Raw genomic sequence first — 13,307 nt, 5'->3', positions numbered from 1 at the left:
ATTCGTCTGCGAGAACTGGTATAATCGGATCAGGGAGCGCCGCCAGATGATATGGCGTAATGAAAATGTCTCTCGACTCTACTCTGTGCAAGGCTATCCGTCTTGAACGTGTATGCCTATTAGGATGGAACGAAATATATAGGGAGAAAATTCTTTTTCGCAATTTGCTAGTTCCGAGTAATCCTTTCCTCGTATTATTTAAGCTGATTTGTTCGATCGTTAAATTTTTCACGATGATGTCGCAGATAATTTTTTAAAATTATTTCAAAATTTCGAGGCTTCTTTTTGTAGACTTTTATTCAGTATTCTTTTTTATCTTCCTTCAAAAATTAAAGTCGATCGTATTTCGAAACTTAATTTTATGGCAAATATGATTTGCATATGAAATCTGCATCTTTCAGTGATCTGAATTAGTCGTTCAAATTTTCTTCTATTATCCAATATATCCATTTTCAATGCAACATTTGAATGCACTTCAATTCTTTTAAAAAAATTTTTTGAATTATCACAAAAGTATTGAAAAGTTGCACGAAAAATATCGTATAAAATTTCATTTAATATTTAATCTCAAATTATATTCCAAGTTCAAAGTTTCATGACTTGTCAAAGAGATTTTCTCCACGATTCTTTTACATTTACGTCGTAAATCGGTCGTCTAAATTGTAAAATATTTATCGTTTAGAATTAAGTATATATCCCCTCGTTTTCGAATAGAAAATTAATATCATTTGATCAAATGCGCACACGTAACATTTATTTCAACCGCGAGGGGGCAATGGATGATAATTAATCTTGCCTATTATCATGGTTCATCGCGGGATTTTCACGTAATGCAAGCTCTGAACTCGTATAACTCGCTACGTTTCTTCGCATTAGGATCGTAATAACGAAATACGGGTTGCTTAATCGTCACAACGTTTCTCAACGTTCTCTCATATACATACATCTCATAATTAAAGTATGTGCATTAACGTCGCCTCGTAAATTTGCGCGACGAATTCTTCGAAGTCCGAAATCTCGTTGACCAGATTCTTCGTAGCACGTAATTCCTATGTGTCCTATGTGTCCCATTAGAATTTATCGCGTTCAAAGTGATCAAAGTGAACGTGAAACGTGAAAGTTTCTCGAGAATCTCTCGTTGAGGTATTCTTTCAATGAACATGGAACAATGGGGAGGAAAAAATTACGAGTCGTCTCAAAAAAATCGAAACGATCAGTCGCACTTTCTGAGAAACTTTTCATTTAATTAATACGATCAATCTTGTTGTTCCTCCGTAAATGTATAATGATTTTCAGTGTGGATGAGATCAGAAAATACCTCTTAATCTTTTAAATTTGGACGGCATTAAAAGTTTCCAAGCTTTATAATTTCTTTTTGATTCTCTATTCCAAGATCGAGATTCACCATAAATTCATAAAATATAATGGTAGCCATTTCGACAATTCGATGCGAGAATAAATATAATTGAATACAATTGAAATCCAGAAGAAACAATTTTAACTCGTCATACATGGTTATTTGAAATACTAACTCCACGATACAGTCGGATAATTTTCTGTGTTCGCAACTTTATCGCGACGTTTCGTACCACTTGGTAGGCGCATTATCACTGCAAAAACGTTTTAAAGGCCTCGCGTAATGCGTATCTCGATAAATCATGGCTTATTGAACGCGCGAGGCTCAGTTTTGAAGCGGAGCAACGGGGTGCACGTTGTTCGTTCGCCGTGATACGTCATAAGTCACAGCTGGTAGCACGTTGCGACGACATCATCCACCCCTTTTGCCACCCTTCTACAGCCCGCCCCCTTGGGGGCCCCCGCTTCGTTCGAGTTTGGCCAGCCTAGACGTAATAGTGCCATTAACCGCCTCTGTATCTTAGCAACCTGTACGGACCCCCATCTTCCCGTTTATTGCTCTCTATGATTGATACTGTAAAATAATGGCGTTTCCAGATCTGTGTCATCGTGGAAATGTCTCGGATGAATCTTGGTCTTGGACTTACAAACATCTTAGGGGGATATAGGTCAACTTTCAAGATGCATCTTAGAGGATTCGTGGTCACAGATATCAAGACAAATGTCTTAGTATCATGAATATTTTTTTTTCTCTCTTCTTTCTGGAAAATAAAAGTAAAAATGAATGATCTAAAAAAAGATTAAATTTTCAATTCTCCTAAATTCGATCTTCATAAATAGTTGCATATTTTCGAGTAGATATTCAACAATTCGATATTAGAGGAATTTTACGAAGAAATATAAAGGAACTCTTCCGCCCTTTCCTTCTCTTTTTCCCTTCGCCCTATATTTCAACACCGCGAAACAATATCGAACAGTATATTAGACGGTTAATGCCCGCACACGCAACAAAGACTTCATATATCACTTCATATATGAAGATCGAAGTTTTTGACCGGGCCGAAAAGGATCTAATTGTGTTTGGAAAGATGAATGGGGGCGGCGACGGGAGCCGATATTGTTTACGAGCGTATGTCAACGCCATGTGCTGGTCGGCGAGCTCTGAAGGGCTCACAATGGAAAATTGGACTGGGGTTGGAGATTTTATTTCCACGCTCGATCCTTCTTATTGCGTTTATCCGATTCTATTTTTTCGATCTCCTTTTTTTTTCATCCTTCTTTCTTTCTTTTCCCGAATTCGAATCGATGGAAGTTCTCTCCTCGTCGCTCGACCGACCATCCCCCTCCACGTTCCTCCCCCCTTTTGTTTACCTCGTCATTCCCGCCACCTTTTACACCACCACCATCACCAAAAATCCTATCCACAGCTCTCTCAATTATTCGATCCCCCAGATATTCTTCGAATCTCGCACGATCGATGATAGATTGATAATTAACAATGGGTGGTGACGATTGCGGCGCGAAAGATGGAAGCGATATCGGTTGTATCGGGGGACGAGCGAATAATGCTGTCAACCGTGATGGACAGCAGCCATAGTTATATGGCCGGATAACGCGCAACCAAGTTTATCGAAGGCTCGTGTTTGTTTGCCATACGTATTGTCCATGCAAATAAATGTTTTATATGTATATATATATATATATATATATATATATATATATATATATATATATATATATATATATATATATATATATATATATATATATATATATATCCGTGTTGATCTCTCTCGCCTGTTTTTTACAATATTTCTCTCTTTCTCGTTCATAAATCGCTTATATTTTTCGCGTGGCAAGACAAAAGTGGTCGTTAAAAATCATGCTGGATACAAAGGGTTGTAAGAGCCGAAGGGTTAAGCCCGGTTCAGGAAGTCGCGACTCTCTTTTTATCCATCCACTGCTTTTATATATCATGCAGCCACCTTGGATCATCGATCAAATATACACATCGACGTTTTTCGAGCCTGTTGAACCTCGATAGAGGAGGTGGATATTATTTTTTTTTTCATTCATTCGGTGGAAAGGTTGTATTCCTTCGAAATACGAGAATCTTGGGAAAATAGGGGACTAGGATTTTTTAATAATGTAATTGATGCAATAATCGAACGATGCTTGGATATTCCTTTAAAAATTCTACAAACATCGACATCGTATTTTCCTTTCTGCAACGCGTGCGTTTTATAGACGAGAATGCATTATATTATCCTTGAATAAATTTAACAATAAAACGTTTGCAGGATCGGTAATGGGGGACAATTTCCAGCTGCCAAACTAATAGAATCTGCGTTAACAGGCATTCGTGCAAATGGACGATAACGTGCATAACGTGCATCGATTTGGTAACTATTATCAAGCTACACGCCAGTTTGTTGAATTATACCGAAAGAAAACAAATGGTGATGGATGCTAAATAAGCGCGCAATATCACGCTGCAAGTGATCAATCCTACGTAACACCGGCGTACCGGATCGCTCTATTCTCTGATTATGGACATCATTTTCCGTACCGTACCGTTTTGAATTATTTCGATGATATTGCGCGTCAAGCCGGCTCTGCATACTTTAATACAACACTACGTTAAACACCGCTTATCAATAATTCGATGATACATTCGAGATTCGTGTTTGTTAGATTCGGATATTATAATATTTCACTCAGTCTTTCTAAGAGATTTTTTTTTAATCGTAAAAATCTCGTTGTGCTGATCTGTACTTTAAAAACCCGAGCATTTTAAAATATTTTTCAAAGGCTTCCTCTATTTGAAACGGGAAAGGGAGATCGCACAATCTCGTTTATATAAAATCAGCGTGACGAAAAAAATACGCGGGACGCGTGTTTTCACGTGTTGCGGTTCGGTTACATAAAAGTGTGATGCGATAAAATGTCAAATTAAACAATTATTTAATCGAAATAGCAAAAGCTAGCTGGCCAATATAAAACGCGATACGATCGATTTTCTTTTTTTTTAAACATATCTCTATCTAACTGCATGTTTTTTAAAATATTTTTATATGAATGGATAAAAATTTTCGGGGTAAAAAATTTTGCAACCTCCCCGATTGAATTTTTAACCCAGTTTGTCCGTGTTTATTTAATCTGTCCGCGTATGTTTCGAATGCGGTTTTTTCCTTCCATTGTTTTGGGGATTGGAAGACAAATTGATCTTTTACGCTAATCAACTCGATCTTTTTGATTACCAATTGATAACTAATCGATAATTTTACAAATTTTCATAATCTTGGAAATGATGTTTTATTTATAAAATTATAATTTAATACTATGTAAATTAAATCAAATATAAAATTCAAAAATTGAAGTTACTATATATAAATAATTAAACATGTTAAATAATATTGTATTTCTGTCCAAACGAAAAAGTGTATAAACACGTTGCTCAATACTTTGTTAAAAATTCATCCTGAAAAAAACGAGATATAAATAATTAATAATACAATTATATCGCGATACCTTAAATTTTGCCAGAACGATTAGCAACTTGTCTCGCCCTGCGTTGTACAGATACGCAATTTATCGTGAACAATTTTTCATATAGATAAATCTCGCATAAATATCTATCTCTACATTGCACGGTAACAACTTCACCCGTTCTCTTTACATCTCTCTTTTTTTTTTTTTTTTTTATCATATCTTTCCAATCAAAAAACGTGTTCCACGACGTTCCTTTTTATCTATATATCGAATTCAATTATCGTACGTAATTAATCATTGAATTATTACAGTCACGCAAAACAAAATTCTTAATTATCCTATTTTACAATTAATCGATTCGTGATACCCATCCTCACACACTCTTTTTTTTTCTCTCTTAACACTTTCGCGGGAGAGAAATCTCTTATTAAATCCATCGCTTCAATTTTTTATCCCTTATCTCTGATCTCGCTTATCTCGGGGCCATCCCTTGCCAACTTCCTTCCTTGGGCTCGGGGTATATAAAGATACGAGTTTCTTCATATACGCGGATGTAATTCCCCGTACAAATGGAGGTTGTTCCAGGCGAGCTCTCGGGTCACGTCGACGACCTAACTGTCCCGACACCATCCAGCCTTTTATACCGAGGGTTACCGCGCAAAAGTTCGGACCAAGGGGAAGGGGGAGAATCCATAAGCCGCCCTTCCATCCTCGCCGAGGATTCATCGTCTTCCACCCCCCCATAAACGCGCATAGACTCCTTCTCTTCTCCTCCTCCCCCGTGCGCTTACAATCTCGCGTCTGCTAAATCTACGCCCAATCTCTTATCGCGTATCGACTTCCTCTCCTTTTACTTTCCTTCTCTTTTTTTTTATTTTTGTCTCCAAGAGACAGATATCGTCTTTCATCCTCATCTTCGTGCCGTGTGTTTCATTTCATTACTCGCTCGTTTCATCCTCTTTTAAAAAACTCCTTTGTGGATTCTTATTGCTGGAATATATATATATATATATATATTATGCGTGAAACGCAATGACAGGGAGAACGGAATCTCCTCTGAATTTTTCATCGTTATTGATTGGTCTGTCAGATGTGCAACAGAGGGTGTTACGAGTTAGTAGTATTGGAACAGTGGAGGGGAGCTTATAGATCGGTGGAACTGTTAGTCCAACGTTAGTTGGTAGCGGGATTTATAGGGGAAATTTTTCAGATCGAATTTTTTTCTCCTCGTACAATTTTTTTTCGTAGAATTATCAACTTCAGGATGCTCGAGGGAAATTAAAAAATTTGCGACGCTCATGGAATTCGAAATTTTCTAGAGTACAACTCCATTTGATAATTGTGGCCGGATTAATTAGATATCAAGTATCCCTTCTCTTTTTTTTTTTTTTTAATTAAAAGAAAAGTGTCGTTCGCTCCATCGAGAATAAAAGTCTGTCTCTTATAAATTCTCAAAGTTGTCGATGTTTCTTTCCTCTTTTAAAGATTCATTCTAGCAAGCAACATCCAAAAAATCGATACGGTTATTTACTCAACGAGTTTCTTCTCCCCCTCTTTCGAAAATTCCATTAAACAGATTTGCGAATTACACGAATCTACCTCGCCGTTTCGTAACATTTACATCTCGCCAAGTCTCTTTCGCTTCGAAAGAGAGACAGAGAAAGAGAGAGGTTAATTCTCTAAGCAATTCGACGAGATCGAGTTAAGCTCGAAGGAGATCGACGGTTTTCTTCTTCTTTTTTTTTTTTTTTTTTTAGAAAGGAATTAGCCCGTGAAAGGAAAAGGAGGGGGCGACCTTTAAATGGAAAAGTTAAGTTGGAAGGAAACGCGGTCTCTGTAAACTATGAATCCAATTTTAGCTTCGGCTTGCTTCTTATCGGTGCCGGACCGACGAAACTTTTGGCACGAGATTCCTTCGAGAAAACTTTCGCCGTCTGCCGCCGTCACTCGAGGCAGAATCATTAAATTAACAAATCCTTTCGCCACGCGCGCGCCGGACAATTTCTTTTCATTGAGCCGGGTCAAAGTTTGGGGATCCCGACGTTCGAAAATAAGGGGAGGGGGCCGCGATAGGGAGCAAAGCGACGAATTAAGAGAGGTTTCAAAGTTATGATTCCTGGTATCAAGCGTCCTGGAATGGATTACCACCCGCCAGCTTGGTATATATATATTTAAAAGCTCTTCGGGTCGAAAGAATACGATTTTGTCGGGTCGCGATTCGTGGAAAGAGGTTCGAAGTTGTTGAGACCAAGTATTCGAAGAATAATTGTCGAACCGATATCCATTATTTTACTGGAGCTTCGAAATTAAGTGAAATTTCCAAGAATGATCGTCGAAATAACGTTTGGCAATTTTATTATTACCAAAATAAGTTATTTCGTCGATGCAAAGAAGATAAAGAGGAGTCTAAGATTGATAAGATGGAAGGAAGAGTTATTATTTGAGATGGATATCTATAAAGGATGGAAGTAATTTTAAAAATTACCTGTTTAATCGCAGATTGTCCCAATGTTATCATAATATTCTATCATTTTAGAGGATCGGATGAGAAGAAGTTCTCCATTTCAGAATAGCAAGAATTACAGGTTGCGAACCTTTGCCCTCGACTTTATCCACATATTGAAACATAAAAGTGTATTAAAATACGTTTATCCGTAGCCGTGGGACATGGCGTACCCTCAAAAGCAGTTATTAAAACCGCTCCAATAGGGGAAAAAAAATAGAAGCTTCTACAAAGCTTTGGATAATAACGTGGACGCGATATTAATTATTCTTTTTTGTGCGTTTATGTCATGGCAATCCTACGTTACGATCGAATCGAACGCCATTCCGGAGATTACCATATCCTAAAATCCATGTGTACCAAAATATACATTCATCAAAGGGTGAGTTAATATATCCTGTTCTGGATCTCTTTGATTCTCTTTATTAATCTTGTTTAGAGACCTGAAAATATCGAAAGTATTAGAATATATTGATATGATTCAACGAAAATAAAAATTATTTCTAAACGATTGTTTTGTAATTGATTGATTCTTGGGTGATCTTGATTGATCGAGAACGAGAAGGGATTATTATTTTCTAATAGTATTCCATGACACGTTGAATAATATAGTTTTGATTCTTGAAAAAATATGCAAAGAATCCCTGTTTATTTCTCTCTTCTAAGCATGTATTTTTCTAATTATCAATATTTAATGATATTTTACAAGATAAAAGTTATTTTATCGTTGCGAGTTTAATCTTTAATTATTTTCAAGTGGACATCAATCAATAAGGACAAAAAAAAAATAAATAAATAAATTAAAAATTACATCGAAATCTTTACTTAGAAAAGTTCGATCGATCTCGAATTTTCTGTTTACATGGAAAAGCATTTAAAAGTATGAAACGTGAGACACGTGTTTCTCCTTCATTATCCGGATTGAAGGGGGGAGGGGCTGTTAATTTGAATCGGTCAAAGCGAGCGATATTTCGATTGATTAAGCTCGATAACAAGCTTTCCCACTCGCGTTTCATTTTCCCCATTATGGACAATTTTCGCCGGAGACTCGGGCAAAATAAGATCACGTTCTCGTCATAAATCTTTGTCTTGCTTGACTCAGAGAGTCCCTTTATTGCCACTAGAAAAATCGTTGACTCTTCTCCCGCCCTTCTCCGAGTTTCTTCATAAAATACTCATTCTGTCAGAAATATTCTCTCCATAAAAACGACGTTGCATCTTATTTTGCCTGAAAAATGAATATATCAAATCTCATTTAATTACGCGGTACGAATTATTTTAATTATTTAATTCTTTATTTCATTTAAAAAAACATAACTTTCGTGCATAATTCGTAATTAGAATCGTCCCATTTAATTTATCTTTAGATATTTCGTAAACAAATAATTACTTAATAGATTCATAATTCATAATCAACTTTTTGTTTTAATTTTAAAATTGAAGAAACATTCCTTTTTCGACGGGATCGATAATTCCATTCTGTTCTAACTAACCTCGAACCATGAATAAACCATCCATTCATCGATCCACTCCGTTAAATATTATTCAATTATTCTCATTTCACGGAATTCCTTCGAAATTATCTAAATTCCTTCGAATCGATGAATAGAATGTCGTGCTCGTGTAACAATTTCCGTATATATAAATTTTCCCTTCCCTTCCCTTGTTAGAATAGAACAAGAACCCCGGCTAGTTACATCTCCATCAAACCTCCCCCTTCACCACCCGTTTGTAATTACCGTTGTTTGTAAATCCGATTGTGCAAATATCGCGTGCCGATTATAACTTTGCTCGACGATTCTAATCAGCAAAGTCGTAGACGCTTCGTAATCAGCGCAGTTAGCTTTCTTAGCTTAGAAGGGGGTGGGAGAGGACATCGAGAGCACGTTACGAGAACCCTCTCCCTCTCGTGACGACGGTTTAAGGCTCGGCACCAAGAGCCGAGCCAAGAAAGTTAGTTATTTACTCGAGAGAAGCTCTGACAGCTCGTTTACGCACGCAACGTATTTCATTTCCTAGACACTTCCGTATAGCTCCCTCTGCCACCCCTCCCCGCAAAACACATTACCCGCCTCTCGGATCCTTCCACTTGCCTCTTCGATTTTCGATCTCTGCTCCCTAACTCGTTTCGAAATCTCGAAAAACAGCCGATCGTTTCGTGTGGAAACCTGGAACCAATACTAAATTACTACAAAAATAGTAAATATTCTATAGGGAGGGTTGTTGTTCAAGTTATTAAGAAAATGTTAAGGGTGCATGTTCCAAGTTTGATAAAATATCGATATACATTCGATGATGATATAGAATTTCTGATGTATGGAGCAGTCGTTGTCGACATTTCTTTCGCTGTGAACATTTCAAAAAATTATTCGAAGCATTGGCGATTGTAAGAATATGATGTTAGGATTTTATCGCGTGTTCCAAAAATCCTGAAAATACGAAAAATGATTAGAATAAAGGATGGAATAAATCAATATGCTGATATGACGAATCGTGAATCATAGGGAGAAAATTATGGCCATCCTAGGTGGGGCTTCGCCTACCTAGGGACAATTTCACGTCCGAGGAAAAGACTCCTCCTCGGGCGTGCGGAAGATTTATACGCCGGGGGGGGTGAAAATTCGTGCTACACAGTTTCCGCCCGACGAATAATTGTCCAAGATTCCAGTCACGAGTCACCGGAACTGAGAGCCGTTAAGTCGGAACTAATTGAACTCTTGTTAAGGGGCAGCAGGAGGTGAACGCGAGGGCGATGTGGTATTATAGCGATACCCTGGCCGAGAACCACCAAATCCCCGGTGATAGATCCACGCGAACAATGGCGTTTCAACTACGGCGGAATCGTTAATACATCCTGGGTATTTCACGATTGATCGAGAAAGTTTTGATTGATGGAAAAAGAGATGGTAATGATTGGAGGATGATTTCTTTTTACTTTTAATTATACTTCTTTCTCGAATATATAAATAATATTCGCGGATTTAAATTTAAAATCGTATTCCATCGATTTGTGCAATGTTATTATTATTATCACACGGAAGAGATAATATCTTGAAAATCTGAAAATGAAGAATGAAGATTTATCGTTTCGCGTTTAACAGTTTAGATTGGCAATATTCAATTGATTATGGGGACAATCATGTGGAGTAGTATTGGGAACAGTATTGGGATCGAGTAATGTCAAAATTATGAGAACAAATACTGGTGGAATACCGTAGAAACTGTAGAAACTGTATTCAAGATTCTACATTGTTCGTGTAAAGTCCAAATTGAAGACGTCTATGTCGTGGCACTCAATATCGAAAACTCTCCAGGGCGCGAGAGGAAACTGTACCGACAATATCGGAATCGTGAGATCCAATATGGGTGTACTTGTATCCTAGAAGTTATAATCGAGAAGATCGGAACTAAGGAAGTGGATATCGAGGTCACCAGAATCGTGAACACTGACAATCGTATGTGATATGATAGGACACGTTGCAAGAGCTGACACGTTAATTAAGATTTCATATCTTACATACAATGAATTTGTAAGAGAGCCAATAAAGAGATTTCTTTCATTCTTCATTCGCACTTTAAGATATCCTCATCGATGATTTTTTTAAATATATCGTAGATCATTTTGTCCATCTTCTTTTTCTCATGAAAATATTAATTTCCACGCTACGTAATCGCTGAATGAAACCATATTCGTTGATAAGCAAAATCAATCGTAATCTTCAAACAGAACGCGCATGTAATATCGTTATATTCGAAAGAAGGATGATTGCGTACAGTTCTTTGAGATTATATTTACCCTTGATACGTCTCTCCACTCTTCCCCTCTTTTTGTGTTGAATCAAGCAACTCATTACTTTACATTGTGGGACCCGTCGACAATGGCGGCCTCTCCTCTTATACCGCGCCATTCATAAAGCGAAAAGACCCGCTCTATTGCGAGAAGAAACCGATGAATGGGGTATTCGTCGTACTTATACGACCTTCCACTCGATCTTCGAATCCACATTCGATCATTCATACCCTTGGATATTTTCTTTATCGAGACCGTCTCTTTCGCGTTATATCGATTTCATTTCGGAGCAATTATTGCCGCGCTCAATGGATTTTTGAATGAGGAGTGAATCGATTTATAATGAATGGAAATTTTTTGCTTATCTTAACGGATTGATAATTGAAACGACTCTCGAGTCGCGTGATTTTGTTTAATCTCTTAATATTTAATTCTCTCTTCCTATATTTTTTTATATATGGAAGATCTTATTTTTAATAATTTTTTACAGTTTTAACACGAAGATATTTCATTACAAGTTTCAAAAAATTTTAAAATCGTCGACATTCCAAAACATCGCCATCTCGAATTGTTCAAAAATTCGAAATCTTCTCTCTCTCTCTCTCTCTCTCTCGCGAGTCCAGACTTCATTCAATCGAAGGCCGTTTTGGCAGCGAAAATTCGCAGAGCGGAAAAGCGGGAAAAACGTGCGATAAGAGAACTCGGTAGCCCTCCTCAACCCCTCAGCGACAGAGTTTTGTTTCATCGGCAGACACTGAAGGAAAGGAGAAATTTCACAGTGAAAATCCTGGACGTCCGTTACGTTGTTTACCTCTTTACCTCCGTCCAACCGTTTCCAACCCTCCTCCCACGTGTCCACGTATCCAGACATAATATTGTCGGTAAACGGTGGCATATTATTTTTCGAGGGGCGCGAGAAAACGGGGGTGAAGGAAGGAATGAAATGAAAATAAAGCGCGGACAAACGAGCGGGCCCCTTTCGTTTTTTAACGAGCAACCACCACCCTTCTCCAGCCAAGGAGGGGAGGAGGGAAGGAAGGAGTTGCGCCGCGGCACGGGAAACAAAAGAAATTCAGAGGCTTCCCTCCGCGGCTGCTCACCGCCGGAAGCTGTGCACGGGGCACTCTCGGTAAATGCGCTCGAACAAGGCCTTCGAATGTCTCGAGACGTGGCGCGAGGAATAAGAAACACCCGAGCCGAGCGTGAAATTCGAGAGCGGCGAGGGAGTGTAACGTTCCGCCCATTGTTGAGTTCATAATTTGTACAACGGCGGTGCTTCGTGATTTTTCCATTTCAACTCCTTCGGGCGAAACCTCGTCTCACTCACACTCTTCTCTTCCCCGTTCATCAAAGAATCGACTCGAGTACCAGTTTGCTGAAATACGGAATCGCGATGAATGTGAATTGTGACACGCGTCGAGAGTGATTTCGTTCCATCTCTTTTTATAAATAAATAAATAAATGAATGAATGAATGAATAATAAAACTCGAAACGAAACGAGGTACGCGTTTCTCGAGATTTAAAAAAAAAAAAAGAGGAAGAAAAAGAACGATATCGCTTCGAATTTCCCGATGATCCACGCCAAGGGGAGACTAATTGCCGGTAATTAGAAGTAAACGAGGAGTGGGGAGGGAGGAGGAAGGGGAGCGACAGCTCGCGTCATTAAGTCAGAAATCGGTGGTTCCGTGTATAATTTACACGGGCGATGTTGATGTGTAGTTACGGCGGGAGTAGCGGGGGGTACACCCGCCCCCGCGCGGTAGGGTGGCGCGCAGAAAATTGTTTTCTGTGCCGGAAAGCACGCGAATAGGAAAGGGGAAGGGGGCGAGACGTCGTTGTAGCTCTCTTAAAAAGGAAGTCAGACACACGTGAGGAGAACTCACGTTGGAAGGGAAAGAGGGAGAGGAGAGGGAAGGGAGTCGAGGAGAGGGGAAAGGAGACAGAGAGAGAGAGAGAAGACACTGTACACTCCCCCGTCGGCGACGCACACGTTCACGCAGACGAACGCGTGTGTCGAAAAAAGAAAGGGCGTTGTCGACCGTCTAGCGGGGCGTCTCGTCCCATTGTCCATGCACGCGGATGGGTTGGCTCTTTACTGAAATGCAAGCCGAGTTCTCTTTTTTTTTCCTTTCTTTCTTTCCTTTTTTTTTCGAGGGGTGGAAGCC

At 38.7% G+C, this 13,307-nt stretch overlaps 1 protein-coding gene and 1 long non-coding RNA gene across 3 annotated transcripts in view; one reads left to right on the top strand and one right to left on the bottom strand.

The window, feature by feature from the left end:
- LOC408896 (semaphorin-2A) overlaps positions 1 to 13,307 on the top strand; it is a 503,815-nt gene that overhangs the window by 115,350 nt on the left and 375,158 nt on the right. The gene's annotated exons all lie outside the window — the stretch shown is intronic.
- Positions 5,035 to 10,286, bottom strand: LOC113218882. Its single transcript, XR_003304965.1, has 2 exons — positions 7,334 to 10,286; positions 5,035 to 5,838 (listed from the first exon to the last, which is right to left on the bottom strand). It is a non-coding gene; the product is annotated as an uncharacterized LOC113218882 (long non-coding RNA).

Source organism: Apis mellifera, linkage group LG6, assembly GCF_003254395.2.
Source record: "Apis mellifera strain DH4 linkage group LG6, Amel_HAv3.1, whole genome shotgun sequence".
NCBI lineage: Eukaryota > Metazoa > Arthropoda > Insecta > Hymenoptera > Apidae > Apis > Apis mellifera.
This window is presented reverse-complemented; position numbering and strand designations above follow the sequence as displayed.